Genomic DNA, 26,819 nt, shown 5'->3' on the forward strand with positions numbered 1-26,819 from the left:
GAACAAAACTCTGCCCCCTGTCCACGTCCTGCCAGAAATGTCCCAGGCTAGCCACATCCTCGGGGCTGCTCTGATCTCGGGATGCTGTTCCCATAGCCCATTCATTAGGCCTGCTCTTCGTATCTATTTTCTACCCAGTCTCCTTCGTGCAACCGCAGTGTCATTGGCCTCCAGCTGAAACACATGGCTGAAGGCTGAAAATCAGACATTCCGGGTGAAGGGGGCGCTTTCTTCCAGAGACAATCACATATTACGATAGGAGTTCCTCGCACAATACTGAATGAGCATAGGGGATATACAATTCGGTTTTAATTCCATTCATTTTAGTAGATCTTACTACTGCTGATTTGTAAAAAGAAAAAGTATGTCTTTAAGATGCACATCAAGTTTTCACTATGGAGGACACCAAATGTGTAGCCATCACTTACTTTTTTAATAAAATATGTTTAAATATCTAAATGAATATTACTGCCCACTCTGTCAACTCTAGGCACAATGTACCGCAGCTCTTGGCACTGTGAAGGTTGTGCGGATTTAAAAGGTTTACAGCTTCACTGAAAACAATTGTACAAATCTACGGACTAAAGGGTAATAGTCGCCATTTACAGCTACACATAAATAACACTCAATAATTGATTGTCCAGTCTGTACTTTTCTTTATAAAAGGAAGAGTACAATTCTTACACACACTACTCAATACTATGCATCAATTTACAAATATACATAAGCTGTTTGAAATACTCTTTGAGACTGTGTGAACATTGCTACCCCTCCCGCAGGTGGGGGGGTCTAGTACCACCACTCACATGTGTGAACATCATCTGCCACTAAATGCAGTGGGTTGACCATAACCTGGAGCAAGGTCCCTTCCCACTGGCACAACCCCAGTGGCGGCCCACCACATTATTTCAAAAAGCATTTATAATGGGAAGACCTGCCATGGCGACACATAATCTTGACTGAGAACCTCTCATACGGACCATACAGTATACACAATTAAATAACAGTGGCTGATAGTCTGGTTGTTCAACTAACGCAGTATCAAGAAAACATGTCTAGGCATCACTTTGAATGACAGGTAATTATCATATCTGATAACAGGTATAATGCAAGTCAATCACAACCCCTAAAAGGCATCACATCTATAATAACATGACTATGTAATTATAACCAAGCACCCTGTCGGAATGCCTGGCAACATAGTTCTTCACATATTGCATGTGACCTCCAGTCCCCGAAAGGAACCACATTATGTAAATGCACCACTTGCGCAATTGCACCTTTACACCTCTAGGGGATGTCTCCCTAAATACAATCCATGTTCAGCCTTTCAAACCTGTGTGCAGTCCTACACACCAGCATGAAACTGCAGAACAAAAGTTTACAGCACCAGATAAGCTTAAAAACATGGCTGAACCCATGAGGGGTTATTTTCTTTAAGTCCCCAGAGATTTGGGGAGGGAGGTCTTTCCACTTTTGTGCTGATGAAGTCTGCGTTCCACCTCTAGCTCCCCCTGCATCTTGGCAAACCCATGGTGGTGACCCCATCTTCCTAGGGTAACCCCATGCTGAAAACTAGCAGGTTTTTCTATCTGACTAAGCCATGCCCTGCAGGGCATTATAGGGCGCTCTTCTTCACAACCGTGAATATCTGAGCAGCGGCTCTCCCGCTGCTCCGGGAAGAGCCCCACTACCTCCGGTAGTGGCCCCACTCTGCTTCACATCTTTTCGGGGACCCATCCCACCTGGGCAACCCGCATGCAGGTAAGGTGGAGAGCAGCTCAGGGAGCCCACCCCCAACTTCTCTTGCCGGCTCACCGCCTGGCCAGCACCCTCGTGTGCTGCCGCAGGAGCTGTCCTGTCATTCTAGTTTGCCCACTCCTGCGGGCAGACACGGACTCTTCAGCTGGCCGGGCGGGGCCCCGGAAGAGTGTGACTGCACTTCCCCTCTTTCCTCCCGCTGCAGAGGAGTGCGATAGTACTCACCCCGACTGTCTTCGGCATCCGGGGCCCAGGAAAGGGTCCTGGGCCCCACCCACCTTCAGGGGGAGCAAAACAGCGCTCCACCACTTCTTCTTCTGTGGGGACCGGAGGTGGGAACCCAGGCCCCAGGAACCTCTTCACGAGGGTGCGACGGCACTCCGCGGCTTCATCTTCAGCAGGGCCCGGAAATGGGCTCCCGGGCCCCTGGCACCATTTCATGGGGCTCGACTGCGCTCCCTGGCTTCAGTTGTCGTTGGGCCCAGGGTGGGCTCCTGGTCCCTGGGGGCTATTTCACAGGGAGCACAACGGCGCTCTGTCAATTTACTTTGCAGGCCCAGGATTGAGAGCCTTGTTCCTGAAGGCACCTTCACGGGGGCGTGACAGCACTCCCCGTTACCACCTTCTTTTGTGGGCAGCACCTTGGACCTGACCCACCCCAGGGGCACATCAAAGACTGATGTAAAATCTCTGGAGGCTTGTAACAGGTTTTATTCGCTAAACAGTACATTTTGATATTTGAAAGAGAACCAAGACTATGCCTGAGAATATTTGTATCCATAATTTCAGGATTGCAGGAAGCTGTCTGCGTTAGTTGTATGAAAGTCTATGAACAAAGTATGTATGCAAATGTTTATCTGAGACCAGTGAAGCATGTGAGCAGTTTGGTTGAGAAAAGCTTTAAACATGCATAATGAAAGCCTCTGGTCTTGTAATGAAATGGTTATTCTCCAGTTAACATGCAGAGATAATCTTGATTTCATTAAAGACAACTGATGCTATCATTATCCCACCCACCTCACCCTTAAATATAAATTAGTACAATTATGTTTATTAAAAAAAGGGGGAGGAGTGTATTAAATGAATAGCATTTTATACATTTTAATTCATCATATGAAATAGCTTATTTCATTTTTTCAAAATAATGATATATTGTGTCTTGTATTCTGCTTTATCATACTGGTTTGTGAATGAAGTTCCTAATTGTGTTCTTTCTTTCTCTGCTGGAATCAACCCGTAATGGGAATCTGTTGTTGGGTGAACGGCTGAGAAGTTTTGTGATGTTCCAAGTTTTTTATGTGTCGCAGCCTAAAGAGGAATGTAGTTGTGTGGCACGGGATTATATACTGTGTTAATGATTCCAGAATGGAACGTATTGTTTTGAGATGTTTTTAAGTTCTTTAAAGGGCTGCATTGTGGGCAGCAATAAAAGGTTATTGGATAATGATAGCCTCCATTGTATTTAATGAAATCAAGATTCTCCCTGCATGTTAATTGGAGAATCGCCGTTCTCCTTTTTTTCTCTCGATTGGCCATTTGTCTAAATTTAATGAGAGAGACCAAAAGCTGCAGTTAGCTAGACTGGCCACAGAAGAGAGAAAAGCTGAGGCAGAAAGAGCCTTTGCATAGGAGAAGGCTGAGGCAGAGGTAGAGCGAGTTCTGGCCAAGGAGAGGGCAGACACTGAAAGGGCCATAATAGTTGTGAGCTCATGAACTGATTCTAAAGGACCTGGATCTAAAGCCCAAACTAGCCCCAAAGTCCATCAGAAATGGTAACAGTGATACCCTAGTGCCCAAAGGAGACAGGAGGGTCCACATTCTCCATGAACTGATGCCTAACTTTGTTGTGTGGGACGACACTGATACAGGCCTGAGGCTTATGATGCTGCCCTAGAGATGCACAGGGTCCCTAAGGAGGATTGGGGAGATACTCTGTGGAGGCACATTCTCAGTGAAGAGATGCACTGTTAGCCCAAGGGAATCGGGACAAATTGAGGAGGTATCCACTCATGAGGGGCACAATTATCAAGAAGTATGGTCTAGCTTCTAAAAAGTGCAGGCAGACATTTAGAGATAGCCAGAAGTTGCCCTTGCAGACCTGAGTGCATTTTGTAGACTACTTTTGTATGGCACAGGATGGTTGGATGAAGGGTAGTGGGGTAAAAAACGATGAGGGGCTGTAAATATTAGTGGCAAGAGAGCACATATTTAGTCATTGATTATAAGAGCTATGTCAACACTAGATTGATTGCAAGCTCAATGTCTCCAGGGAGCTTGCCAAGGAAGCAGGACTCTGGATTAGTACTAGAGTGTCTGGGAAGGTACCTGAGAGTGACCATGAGGAGGGTGGTTCAGGTTCCTCCCAGCAGGGTGAGGGGGAGGTCCATAGTGACCCAGATAGGTCTTAGAAAACAATGGAGGGAAGGGCCCTCATACCTCTTCTAAGAATAGATGAGGAGGTTCTGGTGGGCGGCGGCCCAGGTGCCCCATTTCCAACCCCAGCACTTTGATTGTTCCCAGAGGGGGCATAAGGAAGGGGCACTGGCCTGTACCAAGAGACCATCCACTGGTGAGAGCTCCATAGGAGTAGGTAGTCCTCAGGAGCAGAGTGAAGAGTTCTAATGTCCTTTAGCTAGAAGCTTGATTCCAAGGCAAAACTAGTGTTTCCCAAGGATGGGATTCACCACTTCCATCAGATAGCAGTTAATGGGATATATGTCACTGTCCTAAGGGATACCTGTGCCAGTCAGACCATGGTGGTGGAAAGACTGGTTTACCCAGACGAGTACACTAGACAGGTGTGTAGGGTACTTCTTCTGCCCTTTGGCTCTAATGTCCCAGGAACAGGATGGTTAAGTGACCCAGATGAAGGTCATAGTTTGTCCCCAGATGGCCACTGACTGCAATTTGGGTAATGAATTACCACCAGCATTTGCTGAGCTAGGTGGGGCAGCCACCCACGGTGCCTTGAAAGCTCAGGTTTCTGGGTGTTTTACTCCCAATGGGAGAGTATGGAGGCCCAGATGGAGGGGCAGGATGTTAAAACAGTACACAGAGGCAGGACCAGTCACCCAGGGGGTGCCAGCTCCGTGGACAGGCACCCCATGACTGATCCTGGTGAGTCCACATCTGACCTGGGGGTGCATCCTGTGCTGTCATAGAGACAGGGATGGAGACCTACAGCAGGCAGACCCCTGCATGGCACATAGTGTGTCACCCTTGGGGGTTTCCACTCTAAGCGTCATGGCTTGCCAGGTACCTGTTTAGTCTCAGGGTACTGACCCTGGGCTGAAAGGCCAGTCTCAGGATACCATCCCAGGACTGGTGGGAAGGAGGGTGGAAGTAGTGTACCTAACACCCAGGGCTGCTGCCACCCACTTTGAGACACCTTAATAATAAGAATAGGAATATCAGCATTTGTAAAGCGCACAGCTACCTCCGGAGAGGTGTTCCTGCGCTGGGGGCCGTCGGGAAGATTCAGCGAGCTATTGCCCAAAGTCACAAGGTACGGGGCTAACCTGCCACCGGTGCTGGGGATCGTACCACAAACCCCGTGGTCCAAAGTCAGGCACCCTGGCCGCTGTGCTACACCTCTTATTGGAGTGCCACATCTCTGAGGTACAACATGTGAAAGCCCATGTGCAGTAAATAGGCCTTTTCAGAATGGTCACCCCAGATTTTATCTCTGCTAAATAGGAGTGAAGCGCCTGTGCTTCACGTTTACATAGCAGTTAGGGAACTCCTTGCCAACCCCCAGGATGGAAGTGAGGCCCCTGTCCAAGGCCCCCTCTTGGAGCCTCCACTAGGCAGTGGAGGGCCTGTGCCCTGACTCTTAACACTAACAGCTGTCAGGGCCTCAGTTGGTTGCTGTCCTTCTGGGCGGAGTTTTCCTTGGGTTGGGGATATAAGTATGATCCAAGGGGCGGAGTGAGCAACATCACGTTGTAGGTCATGGTGGTACTGTCTCCCTACTGGGGTGCATCTTCGAGTAAGTCAAGATAAGGTGCTTCACAGATGGGGTCCAGACATGAGGAGAAGGGTTCCCCATGGGTCAGTCCAGTAGCTCAGGGGAGTTTTGACAGAGGGATTCAACAGTGTTTAGAGTGATATAGAACTGGCAAGTGCCACTGCAGAAAAGGTCCATTTCCCAAGTTCTGTGCCTAAGAAGGGAAGCCCATAAATGCACTGATTAGTCTACTCTGGCTTTTGGCTGGTGGGGTGTAATGTTGGACTTGGTCCTACCTGGAGGGTCGCCCCCAAACATTTTGCCTAACCACTGCTAAAGTGCTTGTGCTCACTCCTTAAAACATGGTAAAATAGGCATACACACAATTGGCACATTTATTTACTGATAAGTCCATAGTAAGGTGGCACTACATGTACCTAGGACCTGTAAATTAAATGCTACTATTGGGCTGCAGCACTTATTGTGACACCCATTAAGTAGCCCTTCAGAGCAATTCTCATGCCTGCCATTGCAGGCTGTCTGCGGTTTTAAACTACCAATTCAACCTATCAAAATAAATCTTTTGCCAGGTCTAACCCTTCCTTTTTAATACACATAAGCCAACCCTAAAGTTGGCCCTAAAGAGCCCAAAGGGCAGAGTGCATTGTGTTTAATACTAGGATATGTGTTTTTAAGTTTGACATGTCCTGGTGGTGAAAAACTCCTACATTTGTTTTTCACTTCTATCTGGCCTACCTCTCCTATAGCATAACATTGGGTTACTGCATTACATTTAATAGATGCTGAAATTCGATTGGGAGCAGGTAGAAATGTCCTGTTTGGACTCAAATAAATTTTTATATAAAATCCTCCTTAATGGTAAAGTCAGAACTTAGAATACAATTTTGAAAGTGCCACTTTTTAAAAGTTGGAATTTCCCTGCCTTAAACTTTTTGAGATCTACTACGGGTTTTCAGCTGCCTGGGCCTGTTAATTGCTCCCACATTATGAATGCGTATGGGGCCCAGACAGTGAACAATAGGACCTGGGTGTAGCTGGGAGAGGGTCATCCTGCCAGAATGGGAGGGGGAGGCTGTACAGTGCCCTACTTACATTTCAAAGGAGCTGCCATAGCACACTCACATAGAACTTGACCCCCCCCCTCCCTTCCAGGCTTTCGTCACGCCAGACATATTGGGACCTGGGCAGAGAGGAAGGAAATTCCAGAATGATCTGTGAAGCGCCAGAAGTTTCTTCCCTTTCAAAAGCTGGGACCAGGTATAAATAGTGGACCCACAGACCAACTCTTTAGTTTACACCTGCACCTGCACCTGCAGAAGACTACAGAAGGGATGCCTTGTACTCGAGAGGACTGCTTTGCTGCTTGAGGCTTTCCTTGTTTCTCAGAGGACAGTCCTGCTGTTTGAGGCCTGCCTCGTTTCTTTGAGGATTGCCCTGCTGCTGCTATCAGTGGACTGTTCTGCTTCTTGAGGCCTACCTTGTTCTTCAGAGAACTACCCCGCTGCTTAAGGCTGCCTTGCTGCTTGAACGATAGAGGACCATCTCCTTAAACCTAAGCCAGGGGTCAGTTGGTTGACCTCCTGTTCTGGCATACAGGTAAACAATAAACTCCAGAGGCCCCTCTGCCACAGCCCAGCTGACCTGCTGCAACTGGCCCTACCTGGACCTGCAATTGGACCTGCCATAGCCCTATTGGAGTGAGCTCCTGATCCCCAGTAGGTGTCTCTCCAGGTCCTGTACCCTTGGCTGACATAAGTTGAACTCCTGTAAAATCCAGTTGAACTCTGTGCACTGAACTTTGACAGCAGGACTAACCTGGTCCCTCTGTCTGGCTCACACTCCATCGTGGTCAACCTGAACTTGTTGTCCCAGTCTAGCGCTTTCTGGTTCTTGGTGCAATTTTTGCTTAAACCTTTAAAATTGCATAGCTCCTGTTCTGATTGGTTTTTTGACATTTTGGTCTAATTGTATTTATTAATAAGTACTCTATATTTCGGAATTGGTGTGAGATATCTCTTGTATTATGCTTTCACTGTATTACTGTTTGTGTGCTGCATAGATACTTAACACGGTGCCTCTAAATTAAGCCTAACTACTTTTGTGCCAAACTACCAGTGGGTTAAGCATAGATCGATTTTTTACTTTTGGGGTTCACTGTGATAAGGATTGTTGTTTCACCCACCTCCATCAAAAACCCATATCCTCGCACAGACACTAAATATTATCATATCCAACTGACCTGTGAGTGGTCACATTGATCAGGTGATTACAAGGACATGCTTTTAACTTGTATGTTTGTGTAAAGGTGACCAACATGAGCAAAGCTGCTGTGTCAGCTGGAACCCATCTTCTTGTGGCTGCCACTTTAAACCCCAATAAATGAATGTATTATGCTAAGTATCATCTCATGGAGTGACGTTTCTATCTGTGAAACCTTTACTGAGGTTTTATTTGTAATTTAATTTCACAGGATTGGCGAGAACATGCTACATGCACCAGCTGTGTTCAGGTGCCTCTTGGAAGTCACTACTTTGGTATTTTGAATCTTCAATCATTGCTAAAATAAAGAACTGAAAATCGGAGAGAGTTCTAGAAAGAACTTTAGTGAACAGCAGAGAATGTTTTTGCATGTATTTTTATAGAGAGCTATCACTCATGAGATTATCCTGGCACTGTAGCAGATGTGTGAGGCTAGCCTCGGGAGGGCTTACTTAAAAAGCCTGATCGTTAGCTTCTTGTGGAAACAAAGAAGCGAGGAGGAGGCTCTGATCTATTGTTGGAGAAAGTTTGATGCTTTAGGCGTGTGTATGAAAATGTACAACATCCTAATCCGGACACAGAGGTCTGAAGGTGGAAATGTACGCAGCTGTTCAAGTAGACAAGCCCTGTGTTGTGAAGTGCATTGTAAGTGTAGGTGAGGAGTTTGAAGTCTGCACTATTCGTTATCGGGAACCAGTGGAGTTCCCTTTGCATGATGTGGGCCCGGCGTGGGAGACTGGCGACTAGTCTGGCTGCTGTGTTCTGGATTGTCTGGGGCCTTTATGTGAGTTGGTTGGTTATGCCTGCGTATAGAGTGTTCCCGTAGTCCAGTCTGCTGGTGATTAGGGCTTGGGGGACCGTTTTTTTGGTGTTGCTCGGGAGCTCTTGAACATCTTCATGAGCAGCTTCATGGTATGAAAACAGGATGATGGAACTGCTGCAACTAGAGCAGACATGTCAAGTTTGACATTTATAATGATTACAAGGTTTCTAGCTTGTGTGCTGGGTGTGGGAGCAGGTCCGAGATATGTCAGCCACCAGGTGAAGTCCCACAGTGTGTTGTTGTTTCCGAAAATGACCACTTTGGTCCTGCCCGTGTTCAGCTTGATATATAGCTACAGTGGTTCTGTTGGACGGAAGAGTGTATAGCTTGAAATAGTTTGTATTTGGTCTTCTAACTTTGACCTATCAATGAACAAGTTTAAAGACATAAGAGTCTGGTTTCCTTTGTATATTTTTATTCATATACCAAGGTTTACAGAAAAATAATTTAAGCAAGGCTGTCTTTGAAAGTAACATAAAGGTGAAGTGGTTGTGCAGTGTGATCAAGTGACTTAAAACAAAACAGAAAATATGACATAAAACAATAGAATCGTTATGGGGCCCATTTTGTTCCCTGGACCTCTGTATAGTTTTAGAGTGAATACTTTTTGCCCTGTTCCCTAGGTTTTTAGTCCTAAGGAAGACCTTTTGTGAGGTTTAAAGAAAGCAAGACTAATAAGGGTCGAAACGTCGACCATATATATGTTGTGCCCCACATTAACTTGGAACACGGCGAAAAGTATTCACCTCAGTATATGAATAACAATATACAAAGGAAACCAGACTCTTGTGTGTTTGAAATCATTTATTGACAAACTCTGTTGCCTCTGCACTACAACAAGCTAAAGAGAGCTATGTAACAGCAGTGTAAATTTACTATAAGACAAATAATGTATGCATCATTCTTTAAGCAGGTTAAGAAACTCTTTGAGAAAATCACAGATCATTCCGTCGACTGTGCGACAATTAGGAAAGTCTTTTCTTGAAGTCGCACTTCTGTTTATTTGTTCCAAATATCAGCCGACACGTGTTTCATCGCAGGGACACATCGTCGTGTCCTATCATTATCATTATTTGATACCTTTCCGCAACGAGGGTGAGTTCATATTTAGGTGCATTTTGGATTTCGTAGGTAATTTTACCTACGTCGGAGCAATGAGTGATTTTAATTCCATTTCTTCACGCCCTCGATCGAGGGTGATATGGGATTTAGATACGTACTAAATCCACCCTTCCTGTTTTTTGTCTTTCTACGTTTTCTCTTACCCAAAATATACAGGCACAAGACCTCATAGTGCCACTAACCGGATGTTATGCAAGTTATTTAGTGTGATCGATAGACAATAGACCTACAAACGATTGAAAGTTAGATACTCATCCTAGAACAAGGTATTTACTTTAAAACCTTGGCGACACTGCAACACTCGAGGGTTGTAAGGTGGTACAAACTGCTGCACATGAATGGCACTGATCCATTAGCAATGAGCCAAAGATACTTTGCATTTTCGAGTATGCACGATAATGAGGTACCACCCTTCACCACCTATAAACCTTTTCCTTCTTCTCATGAGCACTCTTGATAAGCACTATGGAATCACAAAACATATTGGACAATTGATTCTTGTCCATTCAGTCACCTTTTTCTTAACCGGTTAGTCTTGGTTCGTTTTTCTTGCATGGATGGGGATTTTTCTTTTCTTCATTCATGCCATAGAATTTATTAATCGTGAGTGGCATGCCCTTCTCACCATATTAAAGGTAGCACAATGTCACACCTTTGATGTATATAATTAGTTTATTTAAACACAACGTTCCATGTATACACTTTGTTTTTACATTCAGCCCTGAAGATTCGCAGTGTGTGTGTTCCCTGCGATGAAACACGTGTCGGCTGATATTTGGAACAAATAAACAGAAGTGCGACTTCAAGAAAAGACTTTCCTAATTGTCGCACAGTCAACGGAATGATCTGTGATTTTCTCAAAGAGTTTCTTAACCTGCTTAAAGAATGATGCATACATTATTTGTCTTATAGTAAATTTACACTGCTGTTACATAGCTCTCTTTAACTTGTTGTAGTGCAGAGGCAACAGAGTTTGTTTTTGTCCAGTAGACTACCTTGCTAGTCCACGCTGAGCGGTTCAGAGGTATTTTCCGCTCGCCTCATTGCCCAACTGATTACTATCATTTGTTACTACTCATGCGGATTACAGGATAGTGCGCCCAGTAATTTTGGCACAATCTAAAAAACCTCATAGTCGTATATCTGAAATCATTTATTGAGTTATCAAAGTTTGAAGACAAAAAACAAACCGTATGAAGCAATATTTTCTACCTTCCAACAGAACCATTGTAGCTATATATTATTACAAACCCAGGTTCTGAGGGAAGCAGGATAACCCCATTATAATTTGTGTGCAGGTTGAAGCCGCAGGACTTCATCTAGGTGGCCATTTTGGTTATTAATGCAGTGATCTTGTTCCTGGTGCTGGGAGTTTTATCTCAGGGGAACACTAGCAGTTGCATGTCATCTGGATAAGTAAGGATGTTAATAGCGTGAGCCTGAATAACATCTGCCAGCGGGGTCATATATATACTGAAGAGGGCCAGATTGAGCAAGGAGCCCTCTGGGACTTCACACATGTATTCTTGTGCTTCTGAGGAGTATGATGGCATGCTGACTGTTTGGGTTCTTCCAATGAGAAATGTGCAGATCCACTGGAGGGCAAGGCCATAAATGCCCGTCCCAAGGAGTTGTCTGATCAGTATGGGATGGGGGATATTGTCGAAGGCTGCAGAGAGATCTAGAAGGATGAAGGCGGTGGTTTCCCCTCTGTCAAGGATCATACGGATGTTGTCTCAAATCAATCAGCATATGTAGAGAGCAGCACTGTCACACCTAGGAGTATCTATGCACTGAGGTGCGAGGTCTCTGTCGAAAAGCCAGGTCTTGAGGAAACGGCGGGAAGAGGGAAGAAACTAGCAGAAAAGTCAAAACAGAGTGCAGAAAAATGAGCGAACAGAAAAGGCTAAACAGAGGGCAGAAAAACAAGCACAAAAGGCAAAACAGGTAGCAGAAAAATAAGCAGAAAAGGCAAAACAGAGCAGAAGAGGGCAAGACAGCAGAATCGGGCAAAACAGGGCAGAGGGAAAAAAACAGAAGTGCAAGAAACAAGCAGAGGAGGCCCGAACAGAGGCCAGCAGGCGGACAGGCAGCAGAGGGTAGCAGGCTGCAGGCAAGCTGGACAGGAGAACTGCTGCAGGGGAGCTGGCACGAGGACCTGCTCAATGGAGTCGCACTGCGGCTTCCACTAAGAAGAGCCTGGTGGGAGGGACAGGTGCTGGGTTGAAGGAGGAGGGACTCTTCCTGCAATGAGGATGGTCTCAGTGTTGTGGTTTAGCCAGAAGCCTGATTAGGTAGAACTGAGAAGCTGGTTGATGGTGAGGTGGAAGGAGAGGCTTCTGTTAATGGTTTTCTCCAGGACCTTGTCTGGGTATGGAAGGAGGGATGTCGGTCAGTAGTTGGCAAATTTGGTTGGTTCGGCTGAGGGCATCTTCAGTAGAACGTTGGCAGGATTCCAGAAAGGTGGCTGTTTTGAGGGAGATGTTGAAGATTGAGTTGAGAGCATTGCTGATGTTCCTTTTTTCGAAGTGGTGATGGGGGCAAGGATCCAATGGGACTCCAGCGTCTATGGTCATCATGACTGCTGTAGTTTAATTTGTGCTAATAGTGACCTATGAGGTTATTTTGTTGTCTTCGTACAACACCAGAAGGCTTCTGGCAAGGATGAAGGGGTCCAGCTGTAGTGTGAAGTATATGGGTGTGATCTTGAAGCAGGGTGTTGCACAGTTCTTGGGTTGGGTTGATGTTGTTGGCAGCTGTTGTGGGTGCGGTGAAATCCTTGACAATAGTGAAGATTTTATGTGCTGTTTTTGAAATTGGCGTTGATGCGGTTGTCTAGAGCTTTCCTCTTGTTTTCTCTGACTTGCTGGTGGTATCATCTCAGGGCGATTTTGAATCATCTTATCCACTTACCGCAGGCTTCTTCTCCACCTCCATTCCAGTTGTTTAGAGTGTCTTTTGGTCATTTTGAGATCTTCTGTGTATCAGCTGGCCTGTATTCTTGTATTTGCACAGTGGCTTTGTGTGCAGGGGGCCTGGGTGCAGGTAATGACATATTTGGTGAGGTTGTCGATGTTGTGTGCCGGATGGCCCATATGTTCTAGTTGGTTCTTGTGGAGGGCGGAAGCAAGTCCAGCTCAGCTAATTTACTCCAGTGTCGACACCCTGAGCCCATAATGATGTTTTTTGAGGTGATGGATGCTGATTATGAAACTGACTATGGCGTGGTCAGTCCTGGTGATATGCATGGGTATGTCGACCGTGATGTTGTTGAAGGGTGAGAAGACAAGGTCCAGGCTGTTAGCAGTGCGGCTCAGTTGGGGTCGGTCCAGTCTTTTAGATGGAAATTGAGGTCTCCTAGGAGGATGTATGCTCTGCAGTTGAAGAATAATGGGGAGACAGAGTTAGTGATGTTGGTGAAGTTGGCTCAGGGACCTAGGAGTCAGTAGACCAGGGTTCCAACCAATGTGAAGTTGGTCGTGATTTGCAGTTTAAAGATGAGATGTTCTATATAGCTGGTTCCAGATTCTGTCGAGGCAGCGCAGCTGAAGGTGTCCATGACGATTATGGTGACTTCTGCTCTGGGTCTGTGTTGGTGGTCTTGCCTGATCTTGTATCTGGTGGGGATGGCCACTGCAATGTCTGGTGTTGATACTACGGTCAGCCACGTATCCTTGAGGTACCTGATGTCTGGGACGGTGTCGTCCAGCAGGATACTGATCTCCACTGCATCTTTGCTGAGTGAGCAAGTTTTTGTAGAAGCAGTTCAAATGGGTGAGGTGTTGGGTGTTGCTGGTGTGTTCTTAGTAGGAGTTGAAGCTGTGAGGGGTGGTGCAGGTTAAGTGGCAGAAGGTACAGATGAAGGTTTTCTCTGTGTTGTGCCGTGCAGCACAGTAGTAGACCGTTGAGTGGCACCTGGGGATGAGGGCACAAAGATCAGGATTTCTGGATATGAGCATAGTTCAGGTGCAGACAGGCGCAGATGGGCTTGCCTTTGGCGTGCCATCAATGCTTCCATGCTACGGCCACCTTTAACCAGGTCATGGGAGGGAAGAGGCGGTGGGTGAGGCAGAGGAGGAACGCAGCCGGCAGGAGAGCGGGAGTGGAGGGGTAGGCGTGAGGAGCAGGTAAAGAACGAGGGAGGAGAGAGTATGAGCAGAGAGTATGGAAAGAGAGCGCAGGAAGGGGCATAGTGGGAGTACACAAGAGGGCAGAAACAGCGACATAAGGGGCAAAAGCAGATTAAATAGAGACACGAAAATGGGCAAATGCAGACACAGCAGAGGCATAAAAGTGAATAAAAAACAGGCAAACGCAGACAAAACAGAGGCACAAAAATGAATTAGAAATGGGAAAACACAGACAAGCAGAGACACAAAGGTCATAAAGAACAGGCAAAAGAAGACAAAACAGAGGCACACAGTGAATGAGAGGTGGAGAAGAAAGGTGGCAAGTGAATGGCACAGCGAAGGAAAGAACGACACAGGTCAGAAGGAAGGAGCGAGAGAGAGTGAAAAAGAGAGAACGTAAGGAGATAGAGGGAGAGAGAGAGAGAGAAGAAGTGAGGCTGGTGCATCGAGGCTTTAGATCCAGATCCACAAGGGCCTTGGACAGACTGAGGCCTTTTTGCAGCTAAATCAGGTAAGCTGATCCTGTGCACCTGCTTTATGGCTGGTCCATGCTGTGCCTGCCATTAAGTAGGTGTTGGTGGGGCTAAGATAGAAGCATTTAAAGTGAACAGCATTTACCATAATGCTAAGTGGTGAACTGTGCTGGGAGGTAAAGCAGTGTGCGCCTATCCCCCTTCATTTTGAAAAGGCTCCCTTGAGTCATTGAGCTGACAAGCTTTTGGAGATGCACCTGTGCGCCAGAGAGAGGTACTGAGACCTGAGAGGATTGTGGCAGCTTTCTCAGCAACCCCTGATGAAATGCGTTTTTTTTTCTCTACTGATGATGGATAATATCCAGAAACACATGTGTCTAGAGATTCACAGCACTAAACTGCACCAACTTTGGTGAAACACTTCAGCAAAAATTCAAGTAAGCATTTAAAGTGAACTACCAAAATGCTAAGTGGGGAACTGTGCTGGTATGTGAAGTAGTGTGCTCCCATCCCCCTTCACTCTAAGATCGAACACTGCTGAGAGCGAAAAGCAGATCAGGAGCTTGGGGAGCAGAGAGGGTGGGAAGGGAGACTGGAAAGGGGCACAACGGAGGAACGCAACAGGGCAGAAACAGAGGCACAAAGAGTAAAAACAGACAAAACCGAGGCACAAGGATAGGCAAAAGCAGACAAAACACCACATTGGTGGGTTAGAGGGTGCACTTTTTTGGAGCAAATTTTGACCTCTGATTTGATTATATTTCTCTAGTGAAACAGCCGCATCTAATCCAAATGTGATTGAAAAATTATGTTTTTTTGAGACTGTGAGCAGGGCTTTTAATATGGCAACAGAAATTGAAAGAGACACATTAGATTTATTTTTGAACATATAACTATATCATGATAAACCTGAAGGTAATCCACCAGAGATGAGGTGAGGTGCAAACATTAGAGGCTTTAAAAAGAATCATATTCTGAAATGGTGAGATGGAGCACTTCAAAGACCAAGGTTTTTCAGAGTACTGCTAATGCCCAGTTATAAAAATGATGCGATGTTAAATTAATAAGTTGATAATAATGTGGTAGGATGTAAACTATTTCTGAAAATTCTGATTGAATATGCTAAAATACAGAAGTTGCATAATGGAGGAAATCACACAGGAATTAAAGAATCATTAGGATCAGCAAATGATTAAAATCACAGTCAGCCTGAAACTTTGACTTTGTCCCAGTCTAGCGCGACCAGATGTCCCAATAGCTATAGGCTAGAGGTTTCTATGTGCTATTTTGTGCAAAATCTTTACAAATTCATATCTATGGATCCCTATATTGGAATTTTGTCATGGTGGGGTCATTTTAAAGATAAAAGTATTTCCTATTGTTATAAACTGGTGTTGGATTTTAATTGTGTGTTGTTTTTTAATTATTTACTGAATTGGTGAGTCGCAGCCAAACTACCAAGGGTTGAGCATGGAAATAATTTTCTGAGACCTATTCTGAGCCCTAGACTGTGTCAGTGGCCTTATTGCTAGTGTTATGTTATATTACAAACATTTATAAAACGCACGGCTACTCAAGAGTGTACCGGTGCGGACACCACATGCTAAGGAGCTAGCAGCAAATTCGATTTTACAAAGAGATGGATTATGGGCATGTCACTAGATCTTGAGATCAAGTCTAGTTAAAATGTATAATAATTCTAAAATGCTCCGAGAGGTGTTAAGATAGTGTCTACAGCAGAGTATTTTCATCTTTGACAATTGTTGGTATCGTTAGATCAGGGAACAGCGATGGGTAATTGTTTCGCCCCAACCGATGCAAAATTCCTTAGAGGCAGGTGGCAGAAGCAGATACTCCATGGTGAGAAATTTGAGACTTTTGCAAACAAGATCATCATTTGGCCAATATTTATTGATGATATTTTTTTCATTTGAAGAGGGGATGAGGAAGAGATAGCAACATTTGTGGATATGTTGAATATTAGTGATCTCAATTTAAGGTTTACTTGCCGGATGAGCAGAAAAAGTGTGGTGCTTTTGGATATCCTCTTGGAGGTGATTATGTTATGTTATGTTATGTTATGGGTATTTATACAGCGCATGGCTCTCCCAGCAACAGGGCGTCCCAGCACTAGCAGACAGGTTGACAGTCAGATTATAACTTCTTTATATAGGAAATCAACATCAAGCAGCGACTTTTTACATGGTACTAGTTTTCATTCTGAGCACCAGAAGTTAGTTATTACGGGTAAAACGCAACTGCGTACTAAAGAAAAATTTTAACACGAGAGAAAAACATGCTAAAATGTTTGGGAGGTAGAGGATACTCACAGAAAATTTTGAATGAGGCTATCAAGAAAACTGATTGCAGGAGTCTGAAGAACTACATTTTGGGATTAAAAAGAAACAATCTAAATTAGAAAATTTGAGATTTACAACCACCTGCATACTGAAAATCTTCAAATTCAGAAGATATTATATAATCACTTGAACATGGTGAAAATTGACCCTATCATTGGCACCTTAATGCCTAGTAACCCCCCTCTCAGATTCAGGAAATTCAAAATCAAAGCAGAATATGTTAGTTAGAAGTGAATGCACATATGATATCAGGAAAAATATCCTTCCTTATGCTATGAATGGGTTTAAAACATGCAGCAAATGGTAAGCATGGTCAATCGATTGATCAGGATTTGTAGAGCGCATCCGCTTCACCCGTGAGGTCTCGGGGTACTGTCTGATAAAACTGCCTGTTCTCCTATCGGTTAAATCTCCATGTCTTGAGGTCCTTCCTGAATTGCTGGAGCGATGAGGCTCTGAGGTACAGGGGGGCGGGGGTCGTTCCAGGTCTTGACTGCCAGATGAAAGAAGGCGTGGCCTCCGCTGTTTGTCCAGCAGATGCGACGGTGGCAGCTAGGGTGAGGGATTTGCTTTTTAAGGTGGGCATTTGTGTAATGCCTTGTATGCATGGGTGAGTAGCATGTATTGGCATCTCTTCATGACTGATAGCCAGTGGAGTTTACTGAAAGTGAAGGGTTATGTGCCCCCCACTGAGGAGGTTGAGGAGAGGCCTGGCTGCTGTGTTCTCGATTGTCTGAAGCAGGCTTCTCCAAAGAGTGGCTTGTGAGCTACGGGTAGCTCTCCATCTACCTGTAAGTAGCTCTCCTGTGCACAGTCCTGACTCATAAATTAGAAGCTTTTGCTTGGCTGAACACATGTATGTATATTAAAACTGAAGTGTGTATTCAAGATGAAAATGTGTGTATTTTCAGAACTCATGAGCTGATGTTTGGGGAGATTTATTACTAATAAATTGGTTTAAAGGATAGTACAGCTATGAATGTTATGCATTACCCATGAAGAGGCATTTCACATTGATAAGGCATTTTTTACATTACTGCTGGAAACCATTCCTCAATGTAATCTTCTCTATTGTGGTCAGTATTAAGCCTCGGGGTGACTTTCACCAAGCATGGATATCACTTACAATACAAAAGGTTGGCGACCCCAGGTCTGGAGCTTCTTTATGAGTTGGGCTTTTATTCCTACTTAGAGTTGTCGTAGTCAAGTCTGCTGGTGACGAGAACCTCAGTGACAGTTCGCCTGGTGTTGGTCGGGAGCCATCTGAAAACCTATATGGAGCACAAGGAAGCAGGTGGTGGAGATGGTGCTAACTTGCTTCTTCATGGAAATGACTGTTGAGGATAATGCAGAGGTTACAAGCATGTTTAGTGGGTATCGGGGATGGGCCCAGCTCTGGGGTACACCATTTGTTGTTCCAGTATGTGTCCTCGCCTTTACCAAAGATGAATACTTCATGAGACAGTTGTTGTTCATCCAATTGGCAAAATCTATCATGCATCTTTGGAACTTTTCTTTGAGGTCTTGGATTGTTAGTCAGAGAGAGAAAGAGTTGGGTGTTGGCGGCATAGGAGATGATGTTGAGTGTGTGGCTTTTGACGATGTTGGCCAGGTGGCCATGTATGTGTTGAGAGATGAGCCTTGATGTACTGCACAGGTGATGTTGTTAGGGAGCGAGGAGTAGGGAGGGAGGGTGATTTTCTGTATTCTTCTTGTGAGGTATGATGCACTCCACTTGAGGGCTGCTCCTTGGATTCCAATCTGATGGAGCCATTTGACAGTGTGTGGTGGGATACGGTGTCGAAAGCTGTTGAGAGGTCTAGGAGGATGATGGTGCTGTTTCTCCCTGGTAAAGCAGCCAGCAAATCGGTTTTAATTGTAAATCTTTCACTAACCCATTGACAGAGAAGGAGACAATAGTCACTACATTTTTAATTGCAAAACCTCATGTGCTGTATACGCTTTGGTATGAACTTTCAATAAAACCCACATTAGAAGTACACAATTAGCTGAACACTAAAGAATCCTCCAGCATTTCTTTTTTTTTTCAATAAAGATATTTCATACTTTGTGCCTAACATTTCTTTCTGATTACCATGACAGCTGAATTGTAGATCTACAATATTTCGCTATAGATATTGTCAAATGAAGTGAAACAGGGGGTGATAGATACTACACTTTCCGTCTTTTATCCTACTCCTACTAGTTATTTTCATCCCTTCTATCTCCCTTTATCTCTGTTTCCAGATGTTTTCTTTCCTCATTCTTTCTACTTTTTCTGTCTTTTTCTGGTTCAAAGTTTTGATAATGAAAATAGTCCTGACCCTCAAACCCACAGCACAAATAAAGCACTGGTTGGTGTGTCCTTGTACGTGATAATCCACCCCATACATGTCCGTGGATTTCAAAACAACTACAATCCTCACATAATACTTATTATTTCTGGAAAATAGACATATAAGAAACAACTACCTGCTGAGTGGAGCTCAAACCACTGTATATATATTTTTTAGATTTAATTAGCATTTTTTGAAACAATACGAAAGTGTTCTGTCATGATTTTTGCAAAACTTTATGTTGAAGAAGTTCTTTGCCCTCATCAATCTAAACAAAACGCTTACTCTTCCATAGTAGTCCCTGGCACTGAGGAGAACTACTTTGTGTTTGGGTGTGCTCCTTGTGGAAGGGCAGCATGCCGTAACTTACAGTGAAGTCACAGAATGTCTTAAGTGGGCCGACCCATTGCCCCATGATGCGTTCTAAAGTGGGTGGAAGAAAAATGTGAATGACACAATAACAGACTAATGGATATAAACCTCTAAAAACAACCATCTCATAAACATAATTTTAGCAAAATCAAAAGGTCTTTGCTAACACAAGACCTGCCAGCCTCCAGCCATTGCTAATGTTTTTCTATAATATTGTTATAAATCTTTATTACAATTAGATAGGAAGGGTTAAAAAGATAGAGAGGCTTGCAAAGACAGATAAAGAGGGTTGTATGAAGAGATGGTGTTGCATAGACGGATGGATAGAAAGACAGATTTGGATAGATAGATAGATAGATAGATAGATAGATAGATAGATAGATAGATAGATAGATAGATAGATAGATAGATAGATAGATAGATAGATAGATAGATAGATAGATAGACAGACAGACAGACAGATAGACAGATAGATAGATGTATTTCCATAGCTAGGTAGCTAGATAGAGAGTGGTGCATAGATAGAGAAGGTTGCATAAAGAGGGTTCCATGGATAGATAGACTGACAGACAGACAGACGGACGGACGGACGGACGGACGGACGGACGGACAGACAGACAGACAGACAGACAGACAGACAGACAGACAGACAGACAGACAGACAGACAGACAGACAGACAGACAGACAGACAGACAGACAGACAGATAGATAGATAGATAGATAGATAGATATTTAATTTATTTAAGCGCGCAGCTACCCAATGGGGTCTCCCGGAAGTAGAGGCAGACAATAAGCAAAGATGCTAAGGCAAACTCGAGACACAGTGACATACCAGGTGACACAAACTCAGTCAGGGCAATTGAAAAGTATGGATTTTAGGTTATTAATGAGTTGCAGTTCCTGAGAGCTAACAGAAGGGTGTTCCAGGGTTTCGGTCCTAAAAAGGAGAAGGAACGCCCCTTAATACGAGCCCTTCTAAACCTAGGCATGGTAAACAGTGCCAGGTTTGCTGATCTCAGCGATCGGGTGGGGACATAAGGAGACACGAGATCTTGAATCTAATAAGGGGCAAGTCCATGTCTAGCCCAAAATATGTAACATAAGGCTTTGAATTTAATACGTTTTTCAACCTTGCACCAATGTAATTTTGGATTAAGGGAGAAACAGAAGCATATCTAGGCAGCCGGAAATAAAGGCGAGCAGACTCATTTTGGATGATCTGCAAGCGATGAACCAAGGATTTATCAGCGCCCAGATGCAGTACATTCCGATAGTCCAATCTGGCCATTTCCAGGGCCTGTAGCACTGTTCTCTGGGCGGAATCAGCCAGAGGATTTTCTTGAGGCATTTAAGAGTGGAGAAGCAAGAGGCTGTGAGTTTAGAGACCTGTGGCTTAAGAGAACGATTCTTATCAATTATGAAGCTGAGGTTCTTACCCTTATTAACTAGCACAGGTTAAGGCCCCAATGTGACGGGCCAGTGGTTAACGCCCCAAAGTTCGGGATTGTTTCCTAGGACCAGAACTTCGGTTTTAGTGCCATTAAGTTTTAGGGCCTTTCTGTTTATCCAAAGGGTGACATTAGACAGGCCTTGCCTGAGTGAGGAAGGATCTTGATTATGAGATTCGGATAGTGAAAAAATAATCTGGGAGTCCACCGTGTACCAAAATACTGTGATGTCAGACTCTTCAATCACTTCCATTATGGGGCGAAGGTAAATGTTAAAAAGCAGGGGACTCATTATGGATCCCTGTGGAACCCCCGAGGTCAGTGTTAAGATTGTAGATGTATTGTTAGCTGATGAGATCTGAAATGTTCGATCTTTCAGAAAGGACGATAGCCACCTCAAGGCCATGTCAACAATACCTGATGCCTCCAATCTGTTCAGAAGAATGGAGTGTGAGACCGTATCGGATGCCGCACTTAGGTCCAGAAGGATAAGGGCAGCGGTCTCACCTGAATCGAGTTCTTGCCTAAGGAGTTCTGTGACTCCTAGTATGGCAGATTTGGTGTTGTGGCCTGCCCTAAACCCAGACTGGGGCGGATGCAGCACAGTATGAGCAGTGATGAAGGAGAGGTGAGTGTTAATATGTTTTCCCAACATTTTGGAAAAAACGAAAAGGAGAGAAATTGGCCTAAAGTTTTACCAAAAATAAGATATATATATAGATAGAATAGCAAATTGAAATAAACAGCACAGCTTCAATTAGCAAAATAATAGTTAAATAGCAGGACATACAGACTAAATTAGTTTACAAGTACAATTGTAGCCCTCAATTAAAATACATACCGTACGACATTCAGGAGTACTTATAAGTGCATTTCATTCCGTGCATACTAAAAAGAAGATATATTAATACAGGGCAGTTTTAAATGGACACAATCTGGTATACTGTGAACCGCAGCGGTCAGGACAACAAAGACCACACCAAAAGGAATTCACAACAACTTTGACAGGAGACAGGGTCTGATAAAGCTGGAATAGGCCCTGTGCTGGAAGAGCTGGTAGAAAGCACCCTACTTTCACAAATGCAACACCAAAGTAATAAGTAAAAACAAAAACACCTGCACTGAAGGAAACTACCTTATGAGCAGATGCTCTCCTTGTGAAAGAGAAAAATGCAGTCACTCAAAGTGAAGTTAGCCAGTGGCTGAAGTGGTCTGACCCACTGTCCCATGCTGTATGCTGTGGTGCGTGGAAGCAAAATATGAATGAAACAATAACACACCAACGGATGAAGAGAGCGGGCTTAAAGCTCCAGTAAGTATAACATTACATATGTAATTTTAGTAAAATTAGATGATCTTGGCTAACGCCAGACCTAAAAACGAAGATCAATGGTTGCATTATATATTTGAGTGTGGGTAGTTCAAACAGCTGCAGAGTTTCTCACCTTGTAAAACTTTTGGAAAGGTTTAAGGAAGAGCAGAAAACATGGGGTGCTTTTGGATATCCTCTTGGGGATGGTCGACAGCAGCCGCGGTCGGTAGGGGAGTACCTGCCGGGGCGGGCGGTGACGTGGGGAGGGGCAGGGTGGGGGTTAGTAATGTATGGATAATGGAGGTTTGCAGGTAATTAAACATTTAAATTATCAGAATATAACTTCTTTATGTAGGACATCGACATCAAGCAACAACTATTACACTCTATTCGTTTCATCCTGAGCACCAGAAATGGAATGTCCACTACAGCGAGTTATTACGCAGTTGTGTGTGTCTACTTGAAAATGCAGTGCCCGGTCGAAACAATGAGCATACAGTAGAAACAAATGATTCAGCTACGGGAGATATTGGACATTTCTAGTACAAAGAGTCAGCGTGATGATAGCGCCCAGAAGAACCGATAAAACTATCTCTCCTGGGACTGGAGATTCAGAAGGACGTTCATGTGGGGGCTCCGGAGTTGCACAGATAGATGCAGACATTGCTACTATTAGTGAATATAGAAAGGAGGTGTTGGACTCCCAGATGCTGCACTTGGGCTGTTGTATCTTTTATCTGCAGCGCTATCAAGCACCTGAAAAGCATATTTGATTTATTTGAGTGTGTCTTAAATAGTGCTACGCTGCACAGAAAAGTGTTAGTCAATGCGCTTTACATTGTGTAATACAAATTAAAAGTAACAACGTACATTACCATTACCGTTGTAAATTTTAAATAAGCGCTGAGAGATCGAGGCAGCGAGAGGAACGAAGTGAAAAATAGATAAAGGAGGGTGAAATTGCTTTGTGAGATGGGTCTCTAATTAAATTGATGACTTTCCTTCCAGGAGATATGGTTCTGAACCCGAAGTCTCGTATGAAGAGTTCATAAACAATTTAATAAGTAGTGTATACAAAAGCTACATGTGGGAGAGCCACAGAACGAGGGAGTCAGGCTCAAGCCTGAAGCCTGGCTCTGACTCAGCTCGAGGTTCTGTTGGAACCTCGAGCCCTTAACGAGCCGAGCTTTCATTTGACTTCTGCCTCCCTTCCTCTGCCAGGGAGATGGTGTTACAGCAGGAGCTATATGGGACTCAGGAATCACCTTCCAGTCTGAGCTCTGCTCAACATCATGTGATTCTGGGCAAATCACTTAATCTACCCATGCCTACAAACCAGTAGACGAAGTTGGGATAAAAGTAGGGACTTATGGGGGAAGAATCAGAAGGTGGGAATAACCTGCAGATTCGGTCAGTGGGCGGAGTCATAGGTGTGGCCAGAAAGAGCAAAACATCCGAATTTTTTGTACTTGTTTGGCATTTCACTCACCAGTTACAGCTTATTATGGTGTTTAGTTCGACCAATGGATACACGTTTATTTAGGGTTTAACCGCTGCGGGGGCAATTCCGCCGCAGCACTAGGGGGGTGGGGAGGCCGCGCGGCGCTCCCATGCTCGTGACGGAACCGGTCCGTCACGAGCCTCGGGTGCGCTGTGCTGATGACGGAGCGGTTCCGTCACGGCCCCGCCCGCTCAACAGAACGTCCAGCGCAGGTGCGGAATCCACGCTGCGCAGACGCGCCGAGCGGGCCGTGACGGAACCGCTCCGTCATCAGCACAGCGCGTCCGTGGCTGGTGACGGAGCGGTTCCGTCACCAGCATGGGAGGGGTTAATTTGAGAATACATTCAGAAAGTGGGATATGTTTTCAATCACAGAATGTCCCAAATACGCTTAAAAGTGGAATCACAAGCCGTTTGTCTCCGAGCCATGGAGCTTTGGTCATCATCATTATTCCTCCATTTTCCCACAAAAGCAGTTCAAACATGAATGACAAAATATCCGAGTTTGCTAATGCTTTCCACATATGGCTCTGCCATATTTGCCACTTAATACATTATCTGTTGCATAATCTGATGATTTTAACAAAAGAATTGTTTGTAGCTTAAACGTATCAAAGGTTACAAAAAAATGTGACTTGTGTTACTGCGAAGTGGAGGGCCCTATGCAAAGGTTGACTGGTCACCTTTTTCACTGCTACATTTGCATATTACACTGGTACTAATGAGGCAAAATCTTTGCAGAGAATGTTAGTATGTGTAAAAATTTCAAAATAATAAAGTATCTGAAAATGTAGCGGATTATGCTGCAACCTTTTTTTTTGAGCGGCATAATTTAGTCAACACTGTGACATAGTTTTGTCCTCCATTGCTGCATAATTTCAGGGGGCCCCAAAGCAGGCAGCATATGTTAAAAATGCTGGTTTATGAAGCAGAGAGATTGTGAAGGTTGCAAACGTATTTTGGTGTGCTTGCAAATCCTGCATTGCCGATCCCTGGTGAGTTGCACTACTACTGCTGAAACAAGGCCAATGGCGGTACCAATGGGTGAGGCGGACTAGACCCAAGACTCGTATGACCTCAGTGACAGAGTCACTGTCACTCTATGGTGTGCTGCTTTGTAGGCCTGCCTGCAAAACTGGAGGCAAACTTCAGTATGGATTATGGTGGACAGGCCTTCAAGGTTAACCCACACTTGCCACCACTAGGGTCCACCTGCTTGTGCTAAGACATCAGGGCTTATAAGGTCTAGCAGGGCCATTTAAGGTCTACCATGGGAATGTGCTCCCACAGGTGAGTCGTCTGGTGGACTGGTCATGAAGGCTGAACCTGGCTCCCCAATTCCAAATTCGCAGCTCTGGGCATAGTGCCACATCCTCTCCCCCAATGAACACCATACTGCCCCACTGAGAGAAACTCGCACTGCCTTCAACTACAATCCAATTGTGCTACGCTATTGCGTATCTGGATGTGACTCAATGCAAATTATACACTAGACAGGAGTAATGTGCTGCCTGAGACAAGAAAAGTAATAACATCCTGGAAAAAACAAAAACTCTTAGGGAATGCAAGATTAAGTAAAGCATGTCTAAGCAGAAACAACATGGGTACCCTAACGCTTTTACACTCATTATTCAGATATAAATCAGTTTTTTTGCTTTAAAAATTAAGGACATGAATACAGAGTCCGAAAGGAACCCGTTTCACTGTCCATTGCTTATATCCTTACAAAACATAAGCAGCACGGTATAAAAAAAAACACATCCCTGAACACAGAGCAGGGGTACGTATTTTATCAACTTAAAAAAGGAAAACAGCTGATAAGGATCTCATTAAAGGTTTTCCACTCCATGCATCAACAGAAAGACAGAGAAAACAAAAGTAGCGATTCGCTGGAAAACTCTGTATAGTGGCATTAATGTGTTTGGGTGTGAATAAAACCAATCTGGCCACTTTGCAACCACTCTGTCTTGCTTTATTTAGTTATTTTCTGTATTTTTATAATATTTTTTCTCTCTGTCTCGAGGCTGCACTTTGGAATAGAAAAATGTACGAAAAAGACATTTCCAGCAAAAGTGTTTCCTTCTTTTTCCATTTCACAGAGGAACGAAGGAAGAAAAGGAGGGGAAAGAGAGGGTACTAGCCACTTCTTCAAGTCACGGTTTTCAGCAAGTGAGGAGGAGCAAAACAGAGACAAAAAGAGAGGGAATAAAAGACAGAAAGAGAGAGAGAGGGGGGAGCAGCTGCCAGAGGCAGATCAGGAGAGTGGAAAAGACAGATTCTTCTTCCTTCTCTGCCCACCCCTCCCAGTCTTATCTATAAGCCTTGGCTATTTCTGCTGTCCTGCGATGCATTTTTAAAATAAAATAGTAGGGGAACTGATTCTATTGAATTGAAAAGGTAGGGTCCTCCCTACCCTGCTTTGCCGATCCCGCCCACTCCAACTACTGCTACAAACAATGCATGTGACCTTGTGTAATGTAACTGGTGCTCATGTAAAGCGCTCCAATACCTTTGGGTCGAGTTTAGGCTATATTTTAAAAACTGCAGAAGAATGCACTAAGAGGTAATAGCAAAATCAAGGAGAGACAAATAGATATCCATTTACTGGGTGGTTTGTACAGTGTGAAACCAGAAAACCTAGATGAATCACAGCTTCCCTGCTTAAACTGTATGATGCTAGGCAAATATTTTATTTCACCAAAACTTTATTTTATTCATCGTCGCGTATGAAAGCACTTTCTAAATTGTAAGTTCAGACTTTCAGTTGTACAAAACTGTCACTTTTAATAAGTATTTCTCAATGCAGTGCTATGATGTGCCCTAATAATGTCAAAGCTTCCACATGCTAAAGAAATGCAATTAATTGAACTTTGTAAATACTTTATCATATTTTACCTGGTTTGTTGTATGGTTTACATAACACATATTTTCAGGGCTGGGCTCGAAGATCCGAG

At 44.3% G+C, this 26,819-nt stretch overlaps 1 protein-coding gene across 1 annotated transcript in view; it reads right to left on the reverse strand.

Moving 5' to 3' along the window:
• The window catches only part of COLEC10 (collectin subfamily member 10), a 333,099-nt gene that overhangs the window by 305,939 nt on the left and 341 nt on the right, over positions 1-26,819 (reverse strand). The window lies entirely within an intron of this gene.

Source organism: Lissotriton helveticus, chromosome 4_1 (assembly GCF_964261635.1).
Source record: "Lissotriton helveticus chromosome 4_1, aLisHel1.1, whole genome shotgun sequence".
In the NCBI taxonomy this organism is placed as follows: domain Eukaryota; kingdom Metazoa; phylum Chordata; class Amphibia; order Caudata; family Salamandridae; genus Lissotriton; species Lissotriton helveticus.